At 41.1% G+C, this 21,284-nt stretch overlaps 1 protein-coding gene across 12 annotated transcripts in view; it reads right to left on the bottom strand.

Annotated features, from left to right (window-relative positions):
- PAK3 (p21 (RAC1) activated kinase 3) overlaps positions 1-21,284 on the bottom strand; it is a 327,862-nt gene that overhangs the window by 169,186 nt on the left and 137,392 nt on the right. For 5 of the 12 annotated variants that reach the window (XM_062184457.1, XM_062184458.1, XM_062184450.1 and 2 more), the window contains exon 1: positions 55-343. The exons of 1 other annotated variant lie outside the window; for it this stretch is intronic. The gene's annotated coding sequence lies outside the window, so the exon portion shown is untranslated. Of the gene's footprint in view, positions 1-54; positions 344-379; positions 497-8,895; positions 9,000-21,284 lie in introns of those variants that run through there. 6 more of the 12 variants (XM_062184448.1, XM_062184452.1, XM_062184454.1 and 3 more) reach the window with 4 other exon arrangements.

Here is a 21,284-nt window from a genome sequence, read left to right as displayed (position 1 = left end):
TGTCAAGGCTACTGTGGCTGGGGAGGGGGGTGCGGGAAGAAGGTAAAGACTTACAGGCTGACGTAGCTTTCAGAGCTGATTCTGCCTCAAGTGGCCCAGGCCCCATTAAGCGAGTCTAGGGTTTGCCCAAGGAAGAAGCCCAGGCCCTCCGGGAACGGCCCGGACACACCCACTTGTCCGCGTTCACGAACCAGGATCATGCAAAGTGCGCTCTTGGTCTCAGGGCTCCCGGGGAGCCATGTAGGATACTCGAGGCGAGGGCTCCACGGTAGCGTGAGGGGGCCTGGCAAGGCAGAACATCTGCCCAGCATTTTCACAGAGGCGCCAGCCGTCCCCCCTCCCCCAAACCAGCCCGGGAGCCGGGACTCGCGGGATTTACCTGCCACGGTTCAGCCACCCCGTCAAGACCTTTCCTCTACCTCCAAGCGCTCCTGCTGCTGGGGCTGGGGAGCCGCAGCCCCGCGGCCGCGGCCGCAGCCCCGGGCCCAGCCCGCTCAGCCCGGCTCTAATCCCACCCCTGCACACTGGCTCCAAGCAGGGAGAAGCTGCGGCCCCGCGGTGCGCGATCCCAGGCGGCTCGTGGCCACAGCTGCCCGCCCGCGGTACGGCTCCTGCTCGGCAACCGCTCCCTAGCCCTTGTCTGCTATGACGTCACCCGGGCTCTGCACCGTACCTAGGCCAATCAGATGGTGAGCATAAAACTAAAATCGCCCTGAGTGGGCTACTGGGGACCAATCTTTTGTTTCCAGGCAGGAAGCGCCCGGGAGGGGGGAAAACTGAAGGGGAGGGGAAAGGAGAGGGAAGGGGAAAGGAGATGGGAACTTCTACACAGTCAGGGTTGTCTAGACGGAGGTGGGGCCGTCAAGAATGAGGAGCACGGGACTAGAGAAGGGCTGGGGGCATTTATGTGTTTTCCTTAACTGCCCCCTTAGGAAGACTGGGATCTCTGATGAATTTTCAGAGCAGGAAATCTGTCCAGCTACAGGGGCATACTTTCTAGGGGGGAAATGGTCTGGATTTGGGACACCACCTGTCAGGCAAGCAGATGACGTTGGTGGAGTCTCTAGAGTACACAGAAAACTCTGAGAAGCAGACTCAGCAGTGGGGTTCAGAGAAGGCAAATCTGCATAGGGAAGATGCTATCCTGCACAGGAAACGCAGCACGTTTCAAAACACAGAGCATTACACAAAAACAAAAAAGAAAAAAGAATTAATCTGCTCATACTTTGATGAGCGTGATTGTATACACCTTATGTATGCTTTTTTTTTTTCCACTAAAATGGGATTCTCCATGTCCATCCTTTCCCCCAAATCTTCAATGGCTTCTCTTCTTTTTAGGGAACGGTTCAAATTTATTTTAGAATTTTTTAGAAAAAAATAGTATTGCCCAAAAGCCTTGTAAAATCTCAAATCACCCTTTGCTACTTCAAAATCCATACTCCCCAGGATTTGGCTATATTATGTAAATTGTGGTAAATCCCTGGAGGAAAGAGTAGATTGTCATTTAAAAAAAAAAGTTAAGTAAAACAAAGAGTAAGCCATTCAGATTATAACAGTGTAAAATATGCCTTCAGAAAATAATCATAAAACTGCTTCAATCAGTAAGACTATGGATGATTTTCCTCTCCACTTTGAAACTTTAATAAAGACAAATATATCCTCACATACTTGAATGGTCAAAATGGGTAATGACTCTTCCTCATGCACTTTTATCCCATTTTCTCAACACTACGTAGCATCCAGCAGTCATTTCTCTATCATGCCAGCAAAACAAATTCCAAGACCAAGAGTGAAATAAAATATCTGCCCAGAGATCTTTTAAAAAAGTCTTATAATAGATCCCCAGATCCACCAAAAAGAACATCCCAGGCAAATGAAGAATGGGATGATTCCCTTGGACTAATTCATTTTAAATTGTGATGATACAGAGAACTGAAAAAAAGAGAATAGCCAGGGCTGGCATTATGGCACAGCGGGTTAGGCCATGGCCTGTGATGCTGCCATCCCATATAGGCACCGGCTTGAGTCACAGCTGTTCCACTTCCAGTCCAGATCCCTACTAATATGCCTGGGAAAGCAGTGGAAGATGGCCCAAGTGCTTGGGACTCTGTCACCCACATGGGAGACCCAGATGGAGTTCCAGGCTCCTTGTGGCCATTTGTGGAGTGAATCAGTAGATGCGACATATCTTTCTCTCTCTCTCTTTCTCTTTCTCTCTCTCTCTCTTTCTCTCATGCTGCCTTTCAAATAAATAAATAAATCTTTTTAGAAACCCAACTCGATCTGTGACAAAACAGGAAAGAGAGAGGCAAAGACTAAGTGAACTTACATAATCTAGACTGTTTTTAATGGGTCAATTAGCATATTTTATTTTCCTTAATTAAAATATATATTTATGCATACATAAGTATTACATAAACATTGTAGAAAGTGGCAGAGATGGGATTTGTATCTAAGTCTCCCTAAGTCCAAAGCCCATGTTTTTTCTAACATGATACCATATATTCCTGCTAAGAATCAAATATGGTTCTACTCTACTGATTTTGTTAAAACACTTACAAGAGACAGCCTACACATTGAGGAAAGTATTTGTAAACTTTATTTAAAGAACAATTGATGTCCAGAATATACAAGAAATTCAAGACACTTAATAACAATGAAACAAACCAATTAAAAAGAGAGTAAATGATCTGACTAGATATTTCTCGAAATAAGAAATACAACGAATATATGATAAAATGCTCAGCATCATTAACCATCCAGGAAATGCAAATCAAAACCACAATGAAGTAATCTCGCCCCAACTAGAATGACTTTTATTAAGAAAGAGCAAAAACAACAAATGCCAGTGAGGATGTAGAGAAAAGGGAACTTTTATACATTGTTGGTGGGATTCTAAACCAGTGCAACCATTATGGAGCGAGGTATAGAGGTCTCTCAAAAAACTAGAAATAGATCTACCATAGGATCAAGCCATTGCACTTCTGGGTATATATCTAAAGTAAATGAAATCAGATATCAAAGAGGTAACTGCACTTCCATATTCACTGCAGGACTATTCACAATAGCCAAAATATGGAATCAACCTAGGTACCCCTTAACAGATGAATGGATAAATAAACTGTGGTATATATACACAATAGAATATTATTCAGCCATGAAAGAGAAATGAGATCTTGTTATTTTCAGCAAAATTGATAGAACTGGAGGACGCTGTGTTAAGTGAAATTAGCTAAGACACAGAAAGACAAATACCACATGTTGTCTCTCATATGGGGAAGCCCAGACAAAAATAGTGAACTGAATGTAGAACAGTGATTACTAGAAGTTGGGAACAGGGCAGGGTGGGGGGTGGATAGAAGGAAGTTGGATAATGTGTATCTAAACACAGTTAGGAGGAAGCAATGCGTTAACGTGTTGCACAGCACAGTAGGGTGAATGTAGTTCACACTAACCTATTGTATATTAATGAAGAACTAGGAGATAGAAGCTGGAAGGCTCCAAACACAAAGAAATGATAAGGAGATGAAATGCTAATTACTGTGATTTCATCAGCACACATTATATAAATATCTTTATATATCACACTGCATGCCCATAAATATAGATATATAATTATTACGTGTTAATCAAAAATGCAGAAACCTCTGTAGGATATAAGAAATTATAAAATAAAATTATAAAAACGCATACTTGCTTTAATAAACCTACTAAACAAGATTGATTTTTAAAAAAAAATCTTTTAATTCAGTTTTCCACAAACCTTTTTTTAACAAAAAGATTTATTTATTTACTTAAAATGCAGAGTGACAGAGGGAGAGACTGAGAGAGAGAGAGAGAGGGAGACAGACAGACGGAGACAGAGAGCAAGTGTGCTTTCATCCACTAGTTCACTCCACAAATGCCACCAACAGCCAGGGCTGGGCCAGGCAGAAGCCAGGAAACCAGAACTTAGTCTGGGTCTCCCACATGGGTAGCATGGTGCTTGTCTTCTAATGCAAAAATGCCTTGCACCCTCCCTTTCCAATCCTTGATTAACAGGTTGAAATTGGTATGGTTCTGCTTCCAATGATTTTACAGATATCTTTTTAATTAACTTTGGAGGTTAAAAAAAAAAGTATCCACATCACATTGATTTTTTTTTTAACATCATGGTAAAAGTAACCTAAAAACATCATTGATCTAAATGAATGTAATTACTTAATGTTAACATCTCTGATTTGTAAAATGTTGTTTGGGTTATTTCCAACAAGAAAAGTTTTTTGTAAAAAGTAATACAAATATATAACTGGATTTTCCTGGGCAACAATTTAGCCTGAGTCTTCGAGGCTATTGATTTAAATTGTAATTAAGAGGTATTTGATTTCACTCTAAAGCTCCTATATATCTCAGCTATAACTCAGAGCTATTTATGCAGTCAGCGTATATGGTTATTTAAATGTTCTGTGTGTGCATTTCCTCTCTCCTGGTGATTATAGAAACTAGCATGATGCCAAAATTCTATTAGGTGCTTGACAAATTAAAGCATAGTAATATCATAGAAAGAGGACAGAATGTATGCTGAAGCTTCGCACAAAAGACTTGCATCTTCCTGAGAAAGGGTGATAACCTATATTATACTTGATACCAAAAAGCAGTCTTTACTATCATCGTGGGTTTTTTTTCTCCAAGAATGTAGGGCAACTGCATGGGAACTTTCATGGAAGAGATTCTAGGTTGAAATAGCTTCAAGATTTCATGTGTGTAATTTTTTCTACTCAACTTCCACCATCCCATGCTCCTCTGATTGGGAGCTCATCGACTTAAGGACATAATAACACTAGCATAATAACCTCTGGGCATGTGTATCCTACTTCTCAGAGTACAAATCACTATTTTATCTCCCCATTTGATCTTCATAACAGCCACCACAGTTTACTGTAGGAATTATTCTGATCTGCATTTCATAGATGAGAGAATGGAGGCCCATGGGTTTGAACTTACCTGCTCCATGCCTCATAGAGATGATCCCAGAAACCAGGTCTACCACTCTCAGTTCTGTGTTCTTTTTACCACTTATATGGCAACTTGAGTCATAGTTCCCCTTTGAGTCCCACCAACCCAACTGGCCCCTGATTCACAGGAGAAGTGAGAGACTCTGGAATTGGGCTTGTGGCAACAGAAGCACACCAAAATGAATATCTTCAAATGTCCTGGTCACATCCTGGATAAAAGAATCATTGCTCACTGATTTACCATTGATGGGAGTGCTAAAAGGGCACATACTCTGGGGAAGGGAGGTGGGTAATTCTCATGAACTATTAAAATACATAGGAGACTTGTCCCAGCAATTCCAACTAAGGAATTTGACTATGAATAAACTCATCAAAACATGCCAAAATGTGTTCAAATATGTTCATTGGTAAATCTTACATAAGAATGAAATAGTTTATATAAAGAGTAGCTTAAATGTCTCTCAATAATAGCATTGCTGTTTCTTACAAACTACATTGTTGTATATATTTAATGTATATGACATCATGATTGTGGGGATAAGTATACATTCATGAAACTATCACCACCATCAAGATCATAGACATATCTATCAAATTCCAAATTATTAAAGAAATGATGGTATTTATATACTTCAGAATATTACATATCAGCTAAAAATAATCAGGTAGATCCCTATATCTCTGAATAGAAACACATATTGACACATTCTTTGAGTGAAAAAAATTTACAGAACAGCATGTGTACTATGATCTGTTTTTGTCAAAAATATTGTGTGTATGTATGTGTTTGAGCTTGAATTTATACACATCAAACTGTTAGGGTAATTATGGGAATAAATGGAGGGAGAAAAGACCCATGAATATGTGTGTGGGATGAGAGGTATTAATTGTTCTCTTTATATACAGAGGTCCCTCAATCACAATGATTCACCTTAACAATTTGTCATATTTTCATTGACGAGAAAGTGACACACAATCTGTAGAAGCTGTACTTCAGATTTGGAATTTTGAGCTTTTCTTGGGCTACCACTATGCAGTACAATGCTCTCCAGTGATGGGAAGCCAGGCAGTGGCAGCAAGAGCAGCTACCAGTCACACAGTGGTCAAAAGGGGAAACCTTTGACGCTCCACAGTTGGCAATGTTGCGAAGTCAGGGTGACCAGTAGGTTAAGGAAATTAAATACATTTTTGACTTAGGATATTTCAATTTAGTATGAGCTTATCAAGATGTAATCCAACCATAAATTGAGAATCATCTAGACTTCTTTATTTCACTTTTTTACAACAAGCACATACTATATTCTGCTTATAGGAAACATCACTGGAAAGAGAAATATACAGGGCTGGTGGTGTGGCACAGGAGGTAAACCCACTGCCTGTGATGCCAGCATCCCATACGAGTGCTGGTTTGAGTGCTGGCTGCTCCACTTCCAATCCAGCTCCTTGCTAATGTACCTGGGAAACCAGTGGGAAATGAACTAAGTGCCTGGGCTCATGCATCCATGTGGGAGACCTAGATGCAGTTCCAGGCTCCTGGCTTCTGACTGGCCCACTCCTGGCCATTACAACAATCTGGGGAGTGAACTAGTGGATGGAAAATATCTCTCTCACTCTCGCTCTTGCTCTCTCTCACTCTCTCCCTCTCTCTCTTTTTTTCATTCTGTGTTTATGTATGTGTGTGCCTATGTGTATAACTTGCCTTTCAAATAAACACATAAATCGTTTTTTGAAAAACGATTGAAAACAGATCCTTCTTTGGGTTAAGACAAAAACAAACACAGCACCTCTGCTGTCCTGAAAGAGGTCTGAATGCCAGCCCAGTGGTTCAAAGATAGCAATCAAGGCTAAGGTGTGCCAGGCTGAGCTGAGCCAGGCTTATGCAGGTGCTGGATGCTGGGTAGTTAGGTGCCATTGGACAGAAGCATCCCGGATTTCCTGACTTTTTTTTTCCCTTCTCTCTCAAGCCCCATAGCCAGAAATGGCTCCTAGTTGTGGACTTCGGATCTATGTGATTCTCACTCTTTCCATCTTTTGCAATGGCAGCTGCACTTAAAAAAAAAAAAAAATCCCAGCCAGCGCCATGGCTCACTAGGCTAATCCTCCGCCTGCGGCGCCAGCACTCCAGGTTCTAGCCCTGGTCGGGGCGCTGGTTCTGTCCTGGTTGCTCCTCTTCCAGTCCAGCTCTCTGCTGTGGCCCAGGAGTGCAGTGGAGGATGGCCCAGGTCCTTGGGCCCTGCACCTGCATGGGAGACCAGGAGGAGGCACCTGGCTCCTGGCTTCGGATCGGCACAGTGCGCCGGCCGTAGCAGCCATTTGGGGAGTGAACCAACAGAAGGAAGACCTTTCTCTCTGTCTCTCTCTCTCACTGTCTAACTCTACCTGTCAAAAAAAATTTTTAAAAAAAATCCCGCCCTTGTTGACTACAGAAGGATATAGCTTGGCTGCTGGTGCATGGGCATTAGCTAGAAGCACCTCTCCCACTCCTCCTTCACTTACGGCCTGCTCCTTACGGCCTGTTGCCATCACTACAGTCTGGTTCTAGTGAGCCCCTTCCCTCCTACTTTCTCACTCCCGTCATTAGGGGCTCAAGCTTTCTCGTGGCAGACAGCATTGTGTGTTGTGTGCTAGACACTTAAGAGAAAAGGAACCTTAATGATGTCAAAAGGTCTCCTGCTAGGTTCCTGAAACCAAAGCCTGGGGAAAGAAGAGAGGAAACCACCATTCTCTTGCGGCCTCAAAGTTCTGGCCAGGGAATCAGGAGAGTCAAGTTTTAGTCCCGCCTCTGGAGCGAAAACCTTGAGAGAAAGACTGGAATTCCCCTGGACCTTAGTTTTCTCCTCTGTCAAACTTGTGTTGCCTGTCTCACTGGACTACTGTATGCATGCAAGTGGCAAATGGAACAAAAGTGGACTTAACATATTTCAGAGCTGCATACCTCCTTAACAGACTTGATTTGTCTCTATTTACATACACTTCCTAAATGGTGGGAGCTTGGGAATGAAGCATCTCTCCCAACCTTCCTTCACTATAATTAGCCCCCATTAGAGACCTGCCCTACAGAATCTAGGAACTTTCTGAAGCCCACAGCTTCTGCCCTCTTGCCTTCCACCAGGGAGTTAGAAAAGAGAAAACAGAAGACAATTAAATCCAGGTGGCTCTGAGTGAATTAATAAGAGAATTAGGAAGTTCCTCTCCTCTGACTTGGTTTTAATTAGCCCTGCTTTCACCACAGTCCTACATATCAAACCACATTATTTAATTGAGCTGATGCTCTGTTTGATTTTCTCCTAAGTGGATCGCATTATACATTCCTTCCCCCACATATTCCCAATCACTGCACTGCTGGAACCTAAGTCAAACTGAAGAGTGAATTAAATTTGGAAAGTTGGCATCATTGCTCTCCCCATTTTACTAGAAAAAAAAAAAGAAGAGAAAGAGAAAGTGGAGGACAAAATCCAGGGGACAAAGAACCAACCAGGGAAATCAAAAAACAAATTGTATTATTCTTATTATTATTATTATTTTGGACCGGCTGGACTATGATGTCATGCTTCCCCAGCTCACCTGTGATTGGCTGCTTAGTTCAGCATCTGCTGAGCGCTACAGGCTGATTATTTGCCAGAGATACAGACCTTTCAGGGAAGCTTTGAATCATTGCTGGTTGTCGTGACAACCTGGGCAGTGTCTGCTCCTGCTAACCACACAATGAGGTTGTCAGGAACAAAAGTGCCCCGATCCCCACACCCAACCATCTAAAGTGGTGAGCAATAGAACATTCCTCTAAGGAGGTAAAGGAGGGGAAAAATCACCAACCGGATAATGGTGGAGATCCCTACAGACAACTCAGACGAGTATGTCACCCAAATTCTGGAGACAGCATCCTTCGTGAGGAGTTCCTTACCTACTACTGCCAGGTTGTTCCTGAACCCATGGCTTTGCTAAAATTCAGACACCTGAGGTGCAGGTGGTGAAGAAGTGAGGTATCTCTGCAACCTTCCAGTAAATCTAAAAAGAGAGGAGTGTGAGTAGAATGGCGCATTTATTAAGGCAAGGCACATATCTCTCCAGAAAGAGCCATCATAGGCACAGTTCAGGGCAAGGAAGGCATATGTCAAACATGGTAAGGTGTGGTGACACATAGTCACCAAAGCCAAACACAAACAGAGCTTGAGGACATGGGTTGTGTGCTTTTCTGCCTGCCTCTTTCATTTTCCTACATTATCTTGGGGCCCCAGGCATTCTTGAGGGGGAAATATTAGCTGCATCTTTATAATGCATTAGTTATTGTTAGAACAAATTTGTTGATCACCCACCAAGAGCAAGACATACAGCTAGGTGCTACAAAGGTGGCTACACAGATGAGCCAAACTTGAACCATCTCAAGGAATTTGGATTCTGGATGTGGCTCTCCTCTCTCTGTATTGAAAGGGAAGGACATTATGCACTCAGGTAACTGTGATACAGGACAGATGTTGTAAGTACTGCAAGGGAAGTCCAAAGCCCCACATTTCAGAGACAGGAGAATCGCATCCTGTCTGTCACTCCCCAGCTCCAACATCTTTCCAGGATCTTCTCTCACCACTTGTCCCTTAAACACCTAGCTTCAGCCCAGCTGAACTCTTATTTTCCCTGTTATGCCTTGACCTTCACACTTCTGCTCTTCCCTCTTTCTTACAACTTTTATCCTCCTGTCCATGCTGGTGATATTTGATATATATTTCCAGACTCTACTCAAATGGCATCTTGTGGATGAAAAAACTGGTCCCATATTTTCAATCCCACAGGGATCTGGACCTGGTAGACCTGGAAGTTGAGTTACCCACTGACATCACTATTATATACAAGATTCAAATCTAGGGACATATAAGAGAACATTGGTAAAAACAATTTTGGAGGGGTCGGCGCCGTGGCACACTAGGTTAATCCTCTACCTGTGGCACCAGCATCCCATATGGGCGCTGGTTCTAGTCCCATTTGCTCCTCTTCCAGTCCAGCTCTCTGCTGTGGCCTGGGAAAGCAGTGGAGGATGGCCCAATTCCTTGGGCCCCTGCACCCGCATGGGAGACCAGGAGGAAGCACCTGGCTCCTGGTTTCGGATCGGCGCAGCTCCGGCCGTTGCGGCCATTTGGGGAGTGAACCAACGGAAGGAAGACCTTTCTCTCTGTCTCTCTCTCTCTCACTGTCTGTAACTCTACCTGTCAAATAAATAAATAAAATCTTTAAAAAAAAATTTTGGAGTATGTGGAAGACCATAGATAAAGTGAGACTACTTGTAAAACATCTTAGATAATAAACACAAACTGTTCCCCAGTAAACATCTTGTATAACTTTAAAAAAAATTGAAGTTATTTTAAGGCTCACAAGTAGCTGCAAAAAATAGTACAGAGAGTTTCCATGTATCCTTCACCAATTTTTCCCCAACGTCTTGATATACTGTCTTGATTTTATTTTACACAGTCACAGTGCCTTGTTGAAACCCTGGAAATTGACATTGGTATGACACTACTTATTCAAATACAGACCTCATTCAGATTTTTTTAGTTTTGACATGCACTCATCCATTAAATATTCTACAAACTTGGCTGAAAATTAGTGAAACTATCAATAATTTATCTGAATGTCAAATGTTTTTCTCAGGCCCATCCTCTACTGAAAAGGACCAAAGAGTCAAAACTTGCTTGGGACTGAAAAGTGAAACAGCTTGCATGAAGAAAATGCAGCCCTGCCATTAATCAGGCTGGGAAGATAGACAGATAAAACCAGCTGCAAAGTTAACAGAAAACACTGTTTCTCCCAAGGTCATGCAGCAATTGTAAAATGCCACAATGTCCCCACCTCCTTTGAGTAACTACAGCTTTCCCACCAGTGATGCCCCAGACCTGCTTTGATAATAGACTTTAATACTAGGGAATACCCAATTGCTAAGCCACCCAATACATTGGATTTTGTCCCACTACAGTTTTGTCTCTGATAATCTTTGGCTAACTAAGCTTTAGCATAACAAACAATGAAATAATCAAGCCAGGGTTGTTTGTAAGGTATCCTGAAGTATCAGAAGTTAGCTATATTTGCTTGACTCTATGTAGAGGCACAGAGTGTGACTACAACTGTGTGATCTGCATAGCAGATTCTTAATAAATTTTCACTGTATTGATATGGGAATACTACTGGATAAGGGGATAAAAGCCCAGAGGGCCTTTATCGCACAGAAGTTCAGCATACAGACTCTGTAGAGAAACTGTAGACATTCAAATCCCAGATTTATTACTTTAGAGTTTTGAGATTTGGGGCAACTTATTTTGCTCCTCTGAAACTCAGCTTGTTCATCTTTGAAATGGGGATCTAATAGCACCTCTTTCCTAGGATAACTGGGAAGATTAAATATAAATTAAATGCTTATAAAGCAAAAAAAATTATTAGGGTAGTGGTTCCCAACTTTGCTGCACATACAGTCACCCAGTGATCTATATAAAATGATGGTGCCTGGCTTCTCTCCCCAGACATTCTGATTTAATTGAATGGCATGAATCTAGGCATAAGGATGTTCAAATATCTCCACAGGTGCTAATCTCAGGTGCTACTCTCCTAAGATTGTAATATGTGCAAGGTCTGGGAATCACTGCACAAGGGATTTCACTACTTAAGGACTGCCTTTCCTCTAATAGCTTTGTGGATAATCTCTCCCCATCTTTCCTAGAGGATCTGAGTTTCACATAGCCAGGAGGAGACTTGCAGACTTTTCTCAAGGTGCAGGTGTTCAAATTCAGTCCACTGTGAGGCTTCACCCAGCTTTTCCCTGCAGTCCCCATGCTATATACCAGATGACTTCTTCAACCTGGAAATGAACATTGCTGTTTTCTTCCATGCCCACAGCAAAATGGTGAAGATCTTGAGGAGTTGAGTAAAACCAGGGCTATATTCATCCCTCTCTCTTTTTCTCCCTCCCAAACATAACTCAGTCATACTTCAAATTAAGTGATCTCAAGTGTGAATTTAAAAATAAAGTTAAGGTGTGCATGCAGGATTGGCTGATCATGTGGTTAATAGATGCAGATCTTAATGTGCTGTTGTTCCATATAATTAAGCACCTGTTGCACCTCATAATCAATCCTTATTTTGCTATAATGCAGCAACTCCTTACAGTCAGCGTTGTTTGGAATTCACTAGATAAGGTCACTTGTGGGGGAGGGGAAATGGAAACAATTTCTCCCTCCCCCTTTACTAATCATCTAAGAGCAAATATTCCCTATTCAGTAAATAATAAACATGACTTAATGGATGCATTTTAAAGGTCAGTTAGAAGTTTAAAATAGGTTCATGATGATTTTTAAAAGTGGTCCACCATCTTCCCCCACCCCGCCCCTCCACACATATACACCTTGTTCATTCCAGCTGCTAATATGGAAAATTTAACGAATTCTGGCATGCTAGGCTCAAGTTTACAGTCCAAAATGAAAGGGGCAGGTTGCTAGGCAAATTAATACCATAAACACAAAAAAGTGACAGCTTGCTAGGGAAGCCTGCTAACACATGGTTTTTAAGAGCCACTCTAAGTGCACTTTGCATTCAAATGACCAATATGCTAATTACAGTCCTTATCTGTTTGTTCGAAGCCTTAAGATACCAGGCAGCTGAGAGCTCAGACCTCAACCAGCAGTTTGACTGCAGGTTTTTAGAAATAATAACATGGCATTTCTTTAAACATATTTTCAAATTCAAGCTTCTTACAAATCATGATTGGCCTTGCCCCCATTCAGGGAATTGGTGAAGCTTAACTGTGCTCACTGTGGTGCCATCCCCCACAAAACCCCTGCTAACAAAGGCTCTGCCTCCATCCACAGCCCAGCCTTTTGGGGCAGATTTCCAGGGTAATTTGCCAGTCTCTTTTGAAAGACATGGGGCGTCTTTGTAAATGGGATTGCTAGATGGCAGGGGGTGGGAGGGGTGTACTTTCCCACTAATCTTTGGGTTGTCTTTGACCTTTTTTAATTTTCACCATCCTTGTAAGGCCAGAAAGAACTCTTAACAAAGATTTTTTTTTCTTTCTTTTTTTTTCTTTTTTTTTTTTTTTTTTTTTGCATTTTAAAGCAAACACCTGCTAATTTTGATCTAAATGGAAAGGTAGAGAGCACTACTCTCCTTACACCCTGTTGAAATAAATGATCGGACATTACACTGGGATTACACTGGGGTGGGGTGGGGTGGGGGTGGGGGACTGAAAGTTTATCATTCTTCCCCCTGCTTCAGGCTCTGTTTGGATTTGCCTGATGAGGGGGGCAATGGTGAAAGTATCAGTGGTCTATTTATACCACATGCACTCCCTTCAAATTCTCTACTTCTCTTAGATTTTTGGTAGCAATCAAATCTAGAATCCCACCAACAGCAGTCTCAAAGAATAAATTTATGATTTTACTGTTTTCCAAAAGCACCCCCCAACACACACACACACACACACACACTAGAGTCTTCCCTATAGTTTAAGACAATGAACTGTGGACATGACAGGCTCTTTTTTTTTTTTAAGTAATTTTTTTTTTTTAATTTTTGACAGGCAGAGTGGACAGTGAGAGAGAGAGAGAGAGAGAGAGAGAGAGAGAAAGGTCTTCCTTTGCTGTTGGTTCACCCTCCAATGGCTGCTGCAGTTGGCCGTCGCACTGCGCTGATCCGAAGGCAGGAGCCAGGTGCTTCTCCTGGTCTCCCATGGGGTGCAGGGCCCAAGCACTTGGGCCATCCTCCACTGCACTCCCGGGCCATAGCAGAGAGCTGGCCTGGAAGAGGGGCAACCGGGACAGAATCTGGTGCCCCAACTGGGACTCGAACCCGGTGTGCCGGCGCCGCAAGGCGGAGGTTTAGCCTATTGAGCCATGGCGTCGGCCTGACAGGCTCATTTTTAAAAAGCCATTAAACTAATTTTAATATGTTCTTTCCCTTCATGTGTTCCATTCTTCCTTTCAGGGACTTCTCCCAGCCACCGAGAGGCCCAAGGAGCTGAAGCTGCTGTCCTTTCCCTCCTGGGTCTGGGAATCTGACTGACTCCTTTGCAGTACAGTCTTAACAATTTCATTTATTGCTTCTGTTAGTTATCTGCCTGTTTTACGAGGACCCTTCTGGAGTGAGAAACAATGCTTGAATCAAAGAAATAAGTTACAGAGGGGAAAAATGTAGATGTCACAGCAGGCATTCAGGGAAGGAGATGAAAGGGGGATAATTTCATTGGAGAAAAATTGCAAATCACACTGCTAAACAGCCATCTCTCCACACAAGTTGGTTCTAAGGCCCACCACCACCAGAGTTATCCATACTGTGTTTTCATTAATCCACATCACTTTTCAAAGCAGATTTCTGCATTCACGCATGCAAGCAGGAGACTTCATCAACTCCATGAAGCTTCAATAGGGCTTTTGATGTAAAAGAATTTCAAAATGCTGATGCCCTCCGTTTCTGATTCAATGCATTCTGACCATGTTAGGAGTCAAGGACAGTCCCTATCTCAGAGCATCTTTCTTCGCTGCCGTTAATTCATTTCTTCTTTTTTTTATAGAGGAGAAGAGGGGGATGGGGGATCTTCCATCCACTGGTTCACTCCACAGATGGCCTGCAACTGTCAGAGTTACGCCAATCTGAAGCAAGGAGCTTATTCTGCACCCAGTGGGTGCAGGGGCCCAGGGACTTAAGCCATCTCCTGCTGCTTTTCCAGGCCACAGCAGAGAGCTGGTTCAGAAGTGGAGCAGCCAGGACACAAACCAGCACCCATGTGGGATGTCGGCACTGCAGGCAATGGCTTTACCCACTATGCCAGTGTACTGGCCCCAGCTGCTGCTGTTCATTTCTATGCTTTCTGATTTAGAAGGCTGAGGATGATAATGTGGTTGAGGAGCAATCTCTTGGTTACTTATCCAAGCCCTGGGATATTCTGGATTAAAACTATTTGGATAAATTGAAAAACTGTTTTGTAGCATGAGGATTTTGATTGGCTATGATGTATTGCTTTATTTTTAAATAAGCAATCAAATTCTCTTTTTTTAGAATGACATCTGTAACTAATTCAGCACTTGCTGATAAGTTGGATGCTTTCTGCAACTTTTGGAAAACCCACTTGTACTAAACAAAATCAATAACATTTTCCTCTAAGGAGATTCTCTCTCTGGCCCATTTTGGGTGAACGATGAGCCTAGTGCTGTTTGTATACTGGCCTGGAGAAATAGATCAAGTCATTTGATCAGGAGATCATTTGCAAAGCTTCTAACAAAAAGGGGTAGTAGTTTTTTAAATAATTCACGGTGCCAAAACTCATTTAAAACGGAAAACACCAAAACAAAGCATCAAACCTCACATACTCCCCTGAGTTCGCAAAGGGATAGTTTTAAGGTTTCTGAACCAAAAAGACAAATGAATTACAGAAAGGCTTAGAGCTGGAAGATTCAGCTGCAAAGCAAGGTAGTTGGAAACTACCCTGGATGTGAGCTACCCACAAGCTCCACATCAGAGTTTGTCACTCTGCTCAACTAGAAAATGACTGGATGCCATTCATCTACTTTACCACAAGGGAGGCAGTTCCCAGGGAAGCAAACTAGAGGAGACAACTATATCTAGTTCACGCTTGAGTTGAGGGTGGATATGAAAATACATTAAGACAGAACAACCAGAGGGTAAGCAACCCAAGTTTAAAGCTGCCCCACAATTTGGTTAAACATTTACAGCCTGTGCTTAGTTTTATTTTATTTCATTTAATTGTCACTATTTCCCTTAGAAAGCACAGTGCTATGTCCAAGGGTTCAAGTGATAGAAGTTTGGTTCCCAATGTAATAGTGTTGAGAGGTGGTCAAATTTGTAAGAGGTGGGACCTAGTGAGAGGTAATCAGGTCATGGGGCACCACAGTCAAAAGGGATTAGTACCCCACTCAAGGGACTGAGTTAGGTCCTCAATATTGGATTAGCTACTACAAGAGTGGGTTATTATAAAGTGAGGCCAGCCTATATGTTTATATTCTTCCATACCAGCCACTTTTTGCTCTCCCATGTGCTCCTGCCACGTAATGCCATCTGCCATGTTATGATGTAGCGTGAGACTCTGGCCAGATGTAGCTGTCAGAACTCGTACTTTTCAGCCTTCAAAACCACAAGCCAAAGAGAAACCCCTTTTTTTCTCATAAAGTACCCAGTCTCAGGTATTTTGTTGTTACAAGAAAACAGATTAAAATACACAGAGTAAAGAAAATTCATGAAGTCCATGGAATAAGCAACCTCTTGGACATGTTATTTCACATGCCATGTAATGATGTGGCTCTGAGCTAGTCTTCCTACAAACCAATACAGATGCACTGGTCTCTGCCCTCCAAATGCTTACAAAGATGAGAAATCCAAGAAGCAATATAAATATGTGTATAAGAAATATTGGACAAACTTTGTGTAGCATTATGTGGCCGCCTGTGGATATTTCAGAGACAAATTTGAATGGATCATCCAGTCAGTCCTCTCACACCCTGTGGGATTGTTCAATGTTGCATCTCAAGTAATACACATTAATTTTTAAACATGGAACTATTCAGGATGATTATATCTGCAATCAAAAAGACAAAAATTATTTTGAAGCTGCCTTTATGCACATCACGACTGAAAAAGTTGACTGTCCCTACATAAATAAGATCAGTGCTTGATGGTAAGGCAACAGCCATTGTTATCGCTCCAGTGCCTAGCATGTTTTCAGGTATCCACAGGTGTGCAGTATTTATGAACTAAGTGAAAGTCATATAAACAAAAGAGTTGAAACATGCAGCAGAGAAAGCACAAGGAAATTGTAGATACTGCCTGGGTGGAGAATCTCTCCCTTGCTTACTCTCAAGAGCATATAGTTACACTTTCCAGAATGAAAAATGCAGAGACATTACCTCATTTGCAGCAGCTGATCAAAGAGGCCAACAATTGGCTGAGATGGAAATAAAGGAAGCAGGAAGGACACAAACAAAAATAGAAATCACCAGTTCAGATGTTTGGAGCATCTTCAGTGTCAAAGGAAAGGGTGAAAGGTGCCACTTAAAGAAGCTATAAAACAGAAAAGGCTCATGCAAATAAATCAGAGAATACAGAAACAGACCAAAAACTAGCCTTGTATTAAGTGAGAGAGGATATGGAATGAGAAATTATTAAAGCCTACAAGTGTGAACCCTTTATACAAGTTAGCTTGCAAGTGAATCTACTAATTAGGTGAGCAGGCTGTGATGAGGGACTCATATAAAGAGCCATAAACCAGCATAAAGTATGGGATTGCTTAGGAAATACAAGCCAATTGAAGCTGCTAGCAATGAAAGACTAAATCATATGAAGAAAAGGAGAGGTCATACTTTCTGTGCTGTATGCTGATTTAAGAGAAAGACAAGTCCATGATTAGAAAAGCAAATAGGAAAATCTCATTCATTCGAATCCAGTTTTGTGACACTCCCACACATAGGCCAGAATAAAGTTACCCTTTGAATTTCCTACCAAAGGACTGGTGGCTACACAAATTATTAGTGTCATGGCAGACACCAACTAACCAGTTTGGAAGAAGATAATCTCCTAATCACCAGTATGTCTCACTCATTCAATGAAAAACCCTTTTTGGAACATCTGTTATGTGTCAGGAAGCATGCTAGGCAGGGAAGAAACAAAGATATTATATTCTTTGGTTTTAAGACGCTCATAGTAGGGTCGGTGCTGTGGTATAATAGGCTAAGTCTCTGCCTGCGGCACTGGCATCCCATACAGGAGACAGTTCGAGTCCTGGCTGCTCCACTTCCTATCCAGCTCTCTGCTAATGACATGGGGAAAGCAGAGGAAGATGGCCCAAGTGCTTGGGCCCCTGCACCCATGTGGGAGACCCAGAAGAAGCTCCTGGTTTCAGATGGGTCCAGCCCCAGCAGTTGCAGCCATTTGGGGAGTGAACCAGCAGATGGAAGACCTCTCTGTCTCTCTCTGTCTCTGCCTTTCTCTGTCTGTAACTCCACCCCTCAAATAAATAAATAAATCTTTTTTAAAAGAGAAGCTTATAGTCAAGGATCAGAGGTAGAGAAGGGGGATGTAAAGGGGAATGACATTAATTTCAAAAATATTACTGAATGTCTACCATATGTCACGAAACATTTTATGCAGTTGAGATTATATATAATATATAATATAATAATACACATTATATATAATTAATATATACTATACAGTTTAATAAATAATATATAATAATTATTTATAATATATTACATTACATATAATATATAATATATTATATATATATTGCATTTCTCCATGCCTAGCAAGCACATGGGTGCAAATGAATTAATCTTAATCTCAATAACTCAAATAGAACTGATTTTCTCTTGACACATGGAGAACAACAGAAAATGTTTTCTTTTTTCACCAACCAATTACTATTCCCTCTTCTTTCTTCTAAACTAATGTCATGAGGTTCAAATGGAGTAGAAAGCCCAAAAAGAATCTGCCAAAATAACCCCTGCTCCTCCACTCTGATCCCACCCCAAATATCTCCTTTATCATTAAGTAATATTGCAAAAGCCACTTGAGGTATCTATGAAACTTAGCTCTATAATATCGAGGACTTTCCAGAAATATTTATAAATTCATAAAATGTTAGGTTTCAGGTTTTCCCAAGCTGTCTTTGACCTTGGTTACAAATGAGATAACATGCACTTTAATAACTCACATGTCACTGTCTTGTGTCACCACCTGCACAATAGAGGGCCTCATTCCTCCTGAAAGTCTTTCCTGGTAATTTTCAAGAGTCCTCCAGAACAGTACTTTCATGTTGTTCTTCCACTCCCACTCTCCTCATAAATGTCAACTGCTAACAAACTCATTCAACAAATGTTCCTTAGTCATAGGCACTTGGCTTACTGCTGAGGATCCAGCAGGGGCCATGGCAAACAAGAGTCCCTTTCTTAGGGAACTAACATTTCCTTATATTTCATTTGCATTTGTAATTATTTATTTATTTTTAAATATTTATTTATTTGAAAGGCAGAGTGACAGAGAAAGACAAAAAGAGAGGAGAGCGAGAGAGAGAGTGAGACAGAGAGAGAAAGATCAATCTTCCATCTTCTGGTTCACTCCCCAAGTGGCTGCAATGACTGGGGCTGGGCCAGGCCAAAGCCAGGACCCAACAGGGTCTCCCACATGGGTGGCAGGACTCCAGGTACTTGGAATATCTTCAATTGTCTTGCTATGCACTTTAGCAGGGATCTGGAATAGAAGCAGAGCAGCTGGAACTTGAACCAGTGAACTGATATGGGATGCTGATTGCACAGGTGGTAGCTTAGCCTGTCTGTGCCACAACACTACCCCCTGTATTTGTTTTTCATCAAGATTGCCTGTTCACTTTTTTCTTTTAAAAATTTATTTATTGGGTCTGGGGTTTAGCATAGCTGTTAAGATGCCAGTTAAGACATTCACATCCCATATCAGAGTGCCTGGGTTCAAGCCCCAACACAAGCTCCTTATTCCAGCTTTCAGATGATGCATACCCTGGGAAGCAATGGTGATAGCTTAAGTAGTTGGATTCCTGACACCCATGTGGCAGACCTGGAATGGGTTCGCAGATCCTGGCTTCAGTCCAGCCCAGCCCTGGCTATTGCAGGAATGTAGGAAGTGACCAGTGAATGAGAGTTCTCTGTCTCTGTTTCTCTGCCTCACATATTAAAAAAATATTTTTAATTGCTGAAAATTGTATAAATTAATAATGCTCAATACAATATTCTTATATACATATGCATTGTGGAATGAATAAATCAAGCTAGTTAGCATATCTATTACTTCACAGACTTATTTTTATGGTGAGAATATTTAAAATCTGCTCTCCTAGCAATTTTCAAGAATACAACTTATATACACCATGTTGTACAATAGATCTCATCAACTGATTTCTTTGATTTAAATGAAAACCCATACCCTTTGATCAACATCTTCCTAACACTGTCACAGTAATGGCCATTCTACTACTCTCCACTTCTATGAGTTCAACTCTTAGATTCTGCACATAAGTGAGAGTGTATGATAGTTATCTTTCGGTGCCTGGCTTACTTCACTTAACACAATGCCCTTCAGGCTCATCTACATTATCTGATGGATTCTTCCCTTCTTTTTCATAAGGCTGAATAGCATTCCATTGTTTTATATATACCACATATTCTTTACACAATTATCTGATCACTGGCATTTGATGGTTGGTACCATATCTTGGCTACTATGAATAATGCTACAAATAACAGGAGTATAGGTATTTCTTTGACATACTGAATGAATTTCCTATGGATATATTCTTCTACCCAGTTTTGGGAATGTTGGGTCATATGGTAGTTGTAGCTTTAACTTTTTGAGGAGCCTCTATACTGTTTTCCATAGTGGCTGTACTAATCTACATTTCCACCAACAGTGTATATGGGTTTTCTTTCCTCCACATCCTCACCAAAAGTTACATTTCACTTTTTTAATAAAAGTGATTCTAACAGATATGAGTTGCTATCTCATTGTGATTTTAATTTGCATTTTCCTGGTATTTAGTAGTGTTGAGTATATTTTCAAATATCTGTTGTTAATTTGTATATCTTCCTTTGAGAAATGTCAATTCAAATCTTTCAGTCATTTGTTAAATAGGGTTATTAATTTCTTAGTATTGAGTTGTCTGAGTTTTTTTTTTTTGTACATTTTGGATATTAACCTCTTGTTACATGGTTTTTGTATATGGCATGAGTTAACCATATAATTTTGTTCTTCTGCATGAGGATATCCTGTTTTTCCAACACCATTTATTGAAAAAACTATCGATTTCCCATTGGGTGTCCTTGACATCTTTGTTGAAAATTGAGATTACATGTGTCAAGTGATTTCTGTACTCTGTATTCTGTTCATTGTTCTGTGTGTCTGTTTCCATGACAATACCATGCCGTTTTGTTTACTACAGATTTGTAATATATGAATATTCTGAAGTCAGAAAGTTTGATGCCACCAACTTGTTTCTTTTTGCTCAAGATGGTTTTAGTTATTTGGGGTCTTTTGTGGCTCCATACAAATTTTAGGTTTTTTTTTTCTATTTCTGTAAAAAAATTGGAATTTTATTAGGGATTGCACTGGATCTGTAGATTTCTTTGATTAGTATGGATTTTTAACCATATTAATTGTCTTAATACATAAACACAGAGATCTTATTTAGTTGTATCTTCTTCAATTTCTTTCATTAATGTTTTACAGCTTTCAGTGTATAGATATTTCATCTCCTTCTTTAGATTTATTTCTTTTTTTAAGATT

This window comes from Lepus europaeus, chromosome X, assembly GCF_033115175.1.
Source record: "Lepus europaeus isolate LE1 chromosome X, mLepTim1.pri, whole genome shotgun sequence".
NCBI lineage: Eukaryota > Metazoa > Chordata > Mammalia > Lagomorpha > Leporidae > Lepus > Lepus europaeus.
This window is presented reverse-complemented; position numbering and strand designations above follow the sequence as displayed.